Source organism: Danio rerio, chromosome 23 (assembly GCF_052040795.2).
Source record: "Danio rerio strain M-AB ecotype USA chromosome 23, GRCz13ab, whole genome shotgun sequence".
In the NCBI taxonomy this organism is placed as follows: Eukaryota; Metazoa; Chordata; class Actinopteri; order Cypriniformes; family Danionidae; genus Danio; species Danio rerio.
The window spans coordinates 4,630,435-4,640,000 of NC_141043.1; the positions used below are offsets into that span (position 1 = coordinate 4,630,435).

Sequence of the window (9,566 nt, forward strand, 5' to 3'; positions counted from 1 at the left end):
ACACACTCATTCACACACACTACCCAATTCACCTGTACCGCATGTCTTTGGACTGTGGGGGAAACCGGAGCACCCGGAGGAAACCCATGCAAACGCAGGGAGAACATGCAAACTCCACACAGAAACGCCAACTGAGCCGAGGCTCGAACAAGCGACCCAGCGACCTACAGACTACCTACTGCGCCACTACGTCGCCTAAAACAATCATACAAATGCAAAATATTACAAAATACTCTCTGCACAGTATAAAAATCTTAATGTTTCTGAAAAGATAACTTGTCCTCATAAGGATGGCTATACTGCGAGTGTGTTTGCTGTGGATTTCTTCCCCAGTGGTGTTCTGTTGAATCTCATACAGTATATATTGTTGTGGCTGAGAGTTCTGGAGCGCTGCAGTCAGAGCCATTCAGACTGACAGGAAACAGCCACAAACACTCATCTGGACAGCACTGTTGACTATGTGTGTGTATGTGTGTGTGTTGGGGGTTGGCTGTAGGCCACAGTAAACTCTTTTCTCATTGATAGACACTGTCAGGTGTTTTAGCTGTCCATTTTTCATTCCGCATGCTGCTGATATTGATCAGCCTAGTTTTAATTGACAAGATGTCACCTGTCAAATTGATCTCCCTGTTCAACAACAGTTCTCAATTACTGGCTTTATTCTGTATTTGAGCATACAGTATTGCTGGAAGAGTGCTGGCCTCCTTGTGTTATTCATTCGTCATTTACATGCATCGTTTAATCATTTTAATCACTAATAAGCACTGGGATTTTACCAAAATCTTTCAAAATCCACACATAGTTTTCATATTAGTTTTGTTTCCTCATTTTCCCATTCGTTTCCCAACAAATGAACAGCTTAAATTGGGGTAATTACAACTTCTTTATATATTTTATGTTTGTATGTTGTTTATGAGTCCCGGCTGGGTCAGTTAGCATTTCTGTGTGGAGTTTGCATGTTTTTTCGGTGTTGGCATGGGTTTTCTTCCGGTTGCTCTGTTTTCTCTACAGTTCAAACACATGCGCTATAGGGGAATTGGATAAACGAAATTGGCTGTAGTGTGTGTGTGTGTGTGTGTGTGTGTGTGTGTGTGTGTGTGTGTGTGTGTGTGTGTGTGTGTGTGTGTGTGTGTGTGTGTGTGTGTGTGTGTGTGTGTGTGTGTGTGTGTGTGTGTGTGTGTGTGTGTGAATAAGTGTGTATGGATGTTTCCAAGTACTGGGTTGCAGCTGGAAGGGCATCCGCTATGTAAAACATATGCTGGATAAGTTGGTGGTTCATTCCTCTGTGTCAAGCTCTGATGAATAAAGAGACTAAGCTGAAGAAAAATTAATGAATGAATGTTGTTTATGTCCAGCCTTACCCAAAACATATCCACATTACCACAAAACTCTATTATCATCCAGCAATGTTTTAAATGTTGGATATGTCTGGATTTCATTTGTACAACACTTAAGGGGATTTTTCTCAATATTTGGATTTTTTTTTTGGAACCCTTCGATTCCAGATATTCATTTTATTGTATCTCATCTAACTAATGTCCCATCCCACCAAACCAGCACCAAGGGAAAGCTTACTTATCCAACCTATTTATTCAACATCAGATAATGTTGAAATAAATTGACACGTATGACTTGAACTTAATATTTTAAGTTATGTTAACTGGACTGAATGTGTTGACACAACTTCTATATCAAAGTTTTACTTGACCGAACTTTTTAGATTTTAAGAAAAGGTGAGCTGGACTATTAGTTAACTTGCCTTTTTCAGACATCTGTGCTTTAAATAGTACAAATAAGATATATGTATATATATATATCCACTTCAAAATTGTAAATCATATATACCAGGGGTGGCCAACCCTGTTCCTGGAGACCCACATTTCTGCAGATTTTAGTTGCTACCCATATCAAACACACCTGAGCCAATTAATTAGGACCTGAACATCACGTGATAATTATAGGCAGGTGTGTTTGATATGGGTTGCAACTGAAATCTGCAGGAAGGTGGCTCTCCAGGAACAGGGTTGGCCACCCCTGATATATACAGTTGAAGTTTTTTTCTTTTTTAAATATTTCCCAAAGGATGTTTAACAAAGCAAGGAAATTTTCACAGTATGTCTGATAATATTTTTTCTTCTGGAGAAAGTTTGGCTAGAATAAAAGCAGTTTTTAATTTTTTAAAAAACATTTTTGGAGCAAAATTATCCATCGTTATACAATAACTTGCCTAATTACCCTAATCATTTAAGCCATTTTTGAATCCATTTGTACAGTGTTTGTATTATTTTTCTTTAAACATTTTTATTCACCAATTTGATAATGTTTAATTCAGGTCAACCCAGCCACCCCGATGCATTTAACATATTCACATTAATATTAACTTTACAAACAAAATGATCCAGCAAGTGTTTTTTGATTTTCCCTCTGCAAAAAACCTTAAACAAACACACGGCACAACATTACAATGAGAAAATGATGGGCAGTGTTGCCAGATACACTTGAATGATTCCAGCCCAAACTGTCCAAAATCCCGTAATATATATATCTCATATATATATATATATATATATATATATATATATATATATATATATATATATATATATAGTTAAAGTCAGAATTTTTAGCCCCCTTTTGAATATTTTCCAAATGATGTTTAACAGAGCAAGGAAATTTTCACAATATGTTTAATAATATTTTTTCTTCTGGAAAAAGTCTTATTAGTTTTATTTCGGCTAGAATAAAAGTAGTTTTTAATTTTTAAAAAAACATTTTTGGGACACAATTATTAGCCCCTTTAAGCTAATTTTTCTTTCGAAAGTCTAAAGAACAAACCATCATTATACAATAACTTACCTAATTACCCTAATCTGCATGGTTAACCTAATTAACCTAGTTAAGCCTTTAAATGTCACTTTAAGCTGTATAGAAGTGTCTTGAAAAATATCTAGTCAAATAATATTTACTGTCATCATGACAAAGATTAAATAAATCAGTTATCAGAAATAAGTTTTTAAAACTATTATGTTTAGAAATGTGCTGAAACAATTTTCCCTCCGTTAAACAGAAATTAGGGAAAAAAATAAACACGGGCGTTAATAATTCAGGGGGGCTAATAATTCTGACTTCAACTGTATATATATATATATATATATATATATATATATATATATATATATATATATATATATATATATATATATATATATATATAAAAAAGTATTTCTGTAGGGCGTTTATATACATTTGTAGGAAAGCATCTTAACATTCATTAACGCATGAATAACACAATAATTCATAAACCCAGCTTTATTGAAAGTCAATGCAAAAGTGAACAACAGAGCATCCACATGGAGAACTTTACAAAGCAGCACATACAGTGCAGTAAATCTCCTTTTTGCTCTTTTTATTATTGATCACCTCTAATCTACTAAATTAGGCATGCTGCTATCAAGATCATAAACTGTAGATCTGCTTTGAAGCCGTGTGTATTTAGAGATGTGTTGCCTGGTGCCACACTGTAGTTTAGTGCGGGTTCTTCCTCTTGAAGTGTTGCAGCGCCATCTACTGGCCATTAAGTAGCTGAGGAAGCCTTATGTAAGCTGCTGATGAGCGGCAGACGTGTTGTTTCTGTCCTGAGGGTGTCCAGTGTTTGGTCAGATAGGGAATGTGATATTCTCATGAATGATTCAGTGGCATCTCTCCTGCAAGAACCAGTGGGCCTTATGTAGATCCTTTGAAAAGGCCTGAAAATGCTGTTAATCCTGCAGATCTTCCATGACCTTGAGCTCTTCTGTCCTGTTTTTGGCATTAGGCAGGAAGACTTCATCATTGCCTTTAAATGTCTGTTGTTGTTGATGAGTTAATCTGGCTGTTTGATCCTCATGGAAATCATGTTACCCAAGATTGGCCTGATCCGGCCTGCGTTTGACACCCCTGTTTTTTACGCAATGACCTAGAGACTGAGGGCTCTATTTTGACGGTCCATGCGTAAAGTGCAAAACGCAGGGCGTAAACGCTTTCAGGGCGTGTCACAATCCACTTTTGCTAATATAAGGATGGAAAAATCTGCTTTGCACCATGGCACATGATCTAAAAGGGTTGAGCTTATTTTCTTAATGAGTTATAGGTGTGTTTTGAGAATAAACCAAGCAACAACATCCTGCTCTCCCTTAGGAAGCCAATACGGAAGTAACTAAAACTGCAATTCATCCGAAATTCCGCTAGTCCTGGCCGCTCCTGGCTCCAAAACAGAGCAAATTTCAATTGAGCCCACTGTTAGAATGGCCAACTTTACAGCAGAAAAAAAGGTGTTTACAGCCTGGTACAAAAAAAGATTTTGGTTCATACAGCTAATATTACCCTTCATGACAACTGTGAGGGGGTGAATTTTTTTATAACTCATCCGTTTCCTTATATATAAAGATATATTAAGTTTGCATAATTAAGGGCGTGGTCACTTGAGTGACAGCTAGGTCTCGCTGGTCGCCGTCACGTCACCTCAGCTGAATACTGCAGATTAGCCACTGAACTCGGCATATTCATCGTATTTCTGTGTTGTTTTATGTGGCTTTACACAGTCAGTTGCCTTTTGGACTTGTTTCCTACAATTATTAGATGGCATGGCTTGCTGAGTGCACTTAATTGTGCTCACAAACCATTCACGTGGCCTCCGTTTCCCATGTGAGTAAAGTTATATACTTATATACCATCTCTATACATGTATTTGTTTTATTTAAGATCATTTATGGTTAATATTTATATTTAGAGCTGTAATGCACTCCAGAATCTGTCAGATTGATTAGCTGTGGGCTCTAGAACAGTCATCTGAAGCGTTGTCATACAGTGTTATGCTGGATTTCATCAATAGTCTTACAGTAACTAACACAGACATATCTGAAGTGTTTGGAAGTAATTCACGTTTTCCTCCTGTTGAAAAACATCATAAGAAAAATGTTTAGTGGCTCAATGTATTACAGCAGTGTTTTTAAAAGTCTAAACACTTTATTGATATAGTGTACAGCCAAGCACAAGTGGTCAGAACACAAACGAGTCACAGGTGATGAAGTATTAAGCGTTCTCCCAAAGTAAAGTGTGTCTGAACCAGGTCCAAGCAAAATGCCAGCAGGTGTCTGTAGCTCCGCCCACTCTCCGCCTCTTTGCCCTTGTTTGGTATCCCGCTGAGGGTGTGATGACGCGCAAACAAAATGACGACGGTTGGCCGCGCCTACTTGTGGCTTCTTTCGCGCTCTTTAGAAACCTATGGGTGACGTCACGGACACTACGTCCATATATTTTACAGTCTATGGAATAAACCAATCAGAGCCTCATCTCCCATTCCCTTTAAGAGTCAGTTGCGTCGCGCCATAAGCGCATTTGTTATTTACAAGATGACTTTGTAAGCGTAACTGAACGCTTCACTAGCAAGAAAACAGTGGCAGTGGTTTTTAAATGTATGTAGGCTAGAAAATAATGTTTGTAACATTTTAATCCTTTATATTTATATCCTATATATATATATATATATATCCTTATTATATCCTATATATATCCTTAATATTTTAATTCTTTTTCATATGTAAAGATATTTGTTATTGCTAGGCGCACACGGAATCTTGGCGCTCAGATTTTTCGCAGATTTTCTGCAGAATTCCGCAGATTTTTTGTCCTTCACTGAATCTGTTTATTTACTTGAGTAAATGTGTGTAAATCTAAATTTATTCAGTTTTTTATTTATTACAGCAATATTATTGACTAATATGAAAATGTTCATCTGATTTATATACAACACAGTTTGTAAAGTAATATTTTCTGTCTTTTAGTAGAGATATTATATGAGACTTGCTTTGTTTACCAAATGAATTTGCATTTAAACATTGAATAAAAGTTAAAAAGGTATTACTTTTTATTTCATATATTAAGAATTTAGTTATGATAGTCCCCAAATAATTCCACCGAAATCCACAGATTTTTACCAAAATTCTCTGCATAAATAGCAAAAAACTTCAGCAGATTCTGTCTGGCCCTGTGTATTGCTCTACATCTTGTGTGTATTAAGCAGTGTGTAAGCGAGGCGCACAACTAACGCGCTCTGTGCTGGACAATAGACCGACTTTGTTCTGGTCTATTGAAAAATCTATTATAGTTTCTCAAAATAGCAACGCGCCAGCAATACACCTCAGAACGCCTTCCTTTTTTAGACCAGAACGCCTATATATGGGCGCACATATGAGCGCAAATGCATTTGCTATATAAACAGCGTGGAGCTAAACACCAAAACGACTCTTGCGCCAAGCTGAAACTAGCAAACAACAATTGCATCGCGCCTTGTGCCCCATTGCGCCGGGTGTATGATAGGGCCCTAAATGTCACTGATGAGAAGATGATGGATGTTTAATGTAGGATGATCAAAATAGCCGTAAACAATAACTAAATGCACTACAGAATGTTACGTTTACACACACACACACACACATGCAGAAATTACATGTTGTAAGAGGCTAAATTATCATATGCATTTTTTTATATGACAAAACATGTCTTTTTGACTCAAGAATGTCCATACTGACTCCAAAGGCAGAAACTGATAAGATCAGGGCCTGGTGTGTGGACTTTGGGGGTTATATAATGTGGTCACATGTTGATTGTTCAGTTTGAGTGTCTCAGCATTTGGGCTTTAGTCACATGGTCAAGAAAGATGCAAAATAGGTGTAAAACTGTCTTTTCCTGGTCTGTTTCTCTCCTGCTCTGCTCCTCTCCTCCTCTGGAGTCTATCTTTTCTGACTCTACTGCAATCAGGTTAACTTCTGGGCCTGCTCTCTTTGTCTCTCCCTCCCCCTGTGTCTCTCCTTCTACCTCTGGTAACTTTAATTTTACATTTAAGCTGGGTACAATTCATGTCATATGTTTTATCATTTCATATTTTATCATTTGATACAATTATTTTGTAATTAATTAAATAAAAGTAAAAGTAATAAAAGCAGTGGCGCAGTAGGTAGTGCTGTCGCCTCACAGCAAGAAGGTCGCTGGGTTGCTGGTTTGATCCTCGGCTCAGTTGGCGTTTCTGTGTGGAGTTTGCATGTTCTCCCTGCGTTTGCGTGGGTTTCCTCCGGGTGCTCCGGTTTACCCCACAGTTCAAAGACATGCGGTACAGGTGAATTGCGTAGGCTAAATTGTCCGTAGTCTATGAGTGTGTGTGTGAATGTGTGTGTGAATGTTTCCCAGAGATGGGTTGCGGCTGGAAGGGCATCCGCTGTGTAAAAATGTGCTGGATAAGTTGGCGGTTCATTCCGCTGTGGTGAGCCCAGATTAATAAAGGGACTAAGCCGACAAGAAAATGAATGAATGAATAAATCATCTTATTTTCAAGTATTTGTGAATTATTTTTGATTTAACATCAACATTTAATTGTTCCATATTGCAATACAATACAATCACATAATATCAACGCTCTCCCACATTTATAGCTATTAACACTGCCCTTATTTCCGTTTTTGGTATAAGATTGCAGAAGAATGGTTTGACTAGAAATGTACAGTTTTTTACCATCATACTGATAACTTTTTAGTCACTTGGCAGAACTTCAGTTCGAACCGCTGTGGTTAAAACCCATTCTTATAACGAAGACGCATCAACCTTTCCCAGCGTAATACTGGCTACTTTAAAAGGGCTACTTTTTATTCATACTTTGAGTAATATTTAAAACCGATTCATCCTAATGCCAAACATCTTCTATTACTACTTGGATTGTACACTTTTTGATTTATTTATTTAACCCTCATCGAACTCCTCATCAGAAGAACCCTGGAGCTTTACTGGGAGTTATTAAAAGCGAATTAAAAAAAATACTTTAATCAGTGTCAACAAATATGGTTCCCCACCAGAGATTTGTTAAAACCGATCTGGTTCTCACCTTGCTGATGAATAGGAATTATTGTCAACAAATAAAGCGTATGCCATGCATAATGAATGTCAAGCAGAGTAAAAGAGCATGTATGTCAAGTTTTCATTGGACTCATTGGTCTCAGTGTTCTTGTTAAACACAACAGGACCTCTGCTGACAGAGTCCAGACAGGAAGAGATGGTTTGTAACCCGAGACAGAAGCACTAAAGAGACATCTACTTTACTGGCTGACCCTCTTAGGTCAAACCTGTTTCCAGATGTCCATTATCAGTGTGGTTGATAGTGGATAAATAGGGTTCCAGTTGATGAAATCTAATACTTGTGAATTAATTAGAGAAATATGTGCTGATAAACAGAGTCCTGAAGTGCCTTTCAAAAGGATAAAAACAACAATACCTTTTCTAAAACCTATTGTGGAAAAGCATGTTTACTACTGAGGAAACCAAATGAGCAAATACAATTACAATTCACCTAAACTCAGGACATTACAGCACCTGTGGAAACATTTAGTTCGAATAGGCAACCAAAATATTAAAAACTAAACCCCCTTAAGGTGCATAACACTAAATATGATTTTGTTAAACATAATAGCTAGACTATGCTGTTCTTAGATTGTTTTTGTATTGCTACCCTAAAGCTGGCCATGCTGGAAATTGCGTGTAGATATTTTTGCGGAAAAAGTCTATGATTAAAGCACCACCCAGTGGTCAAAAGAAGGAAGCATTTTCAATTGTAACCAACTGTAGGCACATTAGGGGCAGAAATATGAAATGATGTCAGTTTATTTCATTTTGTTTTTAAAAAATTTTTCATTTGTAATTTACCATTTGTTATTTTATGGTAAATTTCTGTAATTTAATGTTTAGATAAATTTATGCAATTTAACGGCTGGTATTTTAAGGAAAATTATGTAATTTAACGTTTAGATAAATGCCTGTAATTTAACGTCCGTTATTTTACGATAGATGTCTGTAATTTAACGTCCTTTATTTTACAATAAATGTCTGTAATTTAACTTCCGTTATTTTACGATAAATGTCTGTAATTTAACGTCCTTTATTTTACGATAAATGTCTGTAATTTAACGTCCTTTATTTTACGATAAATGTCTGTAATTTAACTTCCGTTATTTTATGATAAATGTCTGTAATTTAACATCCGTTATTTTACGATAAATGTCTGTAATTTAACGTCCTTTATTTTACGATAAATGTCTGTAATTTACCATCTGTTATTTTACGATAAATGTCTGTAATTTAACGTCTGTTATTTTACGATAAATGTCTGTAATTTAACGTCCTTTATTTTACGATAAACGTCTGTAATTTAACGTCTGTTATTTTACGATAAATGTCTGTAATTTAACGTCCTTTATTTTACGATAAATGTCTGTAATTTACCATCTGTTATTTTACGATAAATGTCTGTAATTTAACGTCTGTTATTTTACGATAAATGTCTGTAATTTAACGTCCTTTATTTTACGATAAACGTCTGTAATTTACCATCTGTTATTTTACGATAAATATCTGTAATTTAACGTCCGTTATTTTACGATAAATGTCTGTAATTTAATGTCCTTTATTTTACGATAAATGTCTGTAATTTAACATCTGTTATTTTACTATAAATGTCTGTAATTTAACATCTGTTATTTTACGAT

General features: G+C 36.1%; 2 protein-coding genes across 8 annotated transcripts in view; both read left to right on the top strand.

Moving 5' to 3' along the window:
* Positions 1-9,566, top strand: part of raf1a (Raf-1 proto-oncogene, serine/threonine kinase a) — a 778,989-nt gene that overhangs the window by 588,400 nt on the left and 181,023 nt on the right. The gene's annotated exons all lie outside the window — the stretch shown is intronic.
* Positions 1-9,566, top strand: part of iqsec1a (IQ motif and Sec7 domain ArfGEF 1a) — a gene marked incomplete at its 3' end in the record, with an annotated part of 122,680 nt that overhangs the window by 52,829 nt on the left and 60,285 nt on the right. For 2 of the 5 annotated variants that reach the window (NM_001386597.1, NM_001386598.1), the window contains 1 exon segment: positions 607-641. 5 annotated transcript variants of the gene reach the window in all.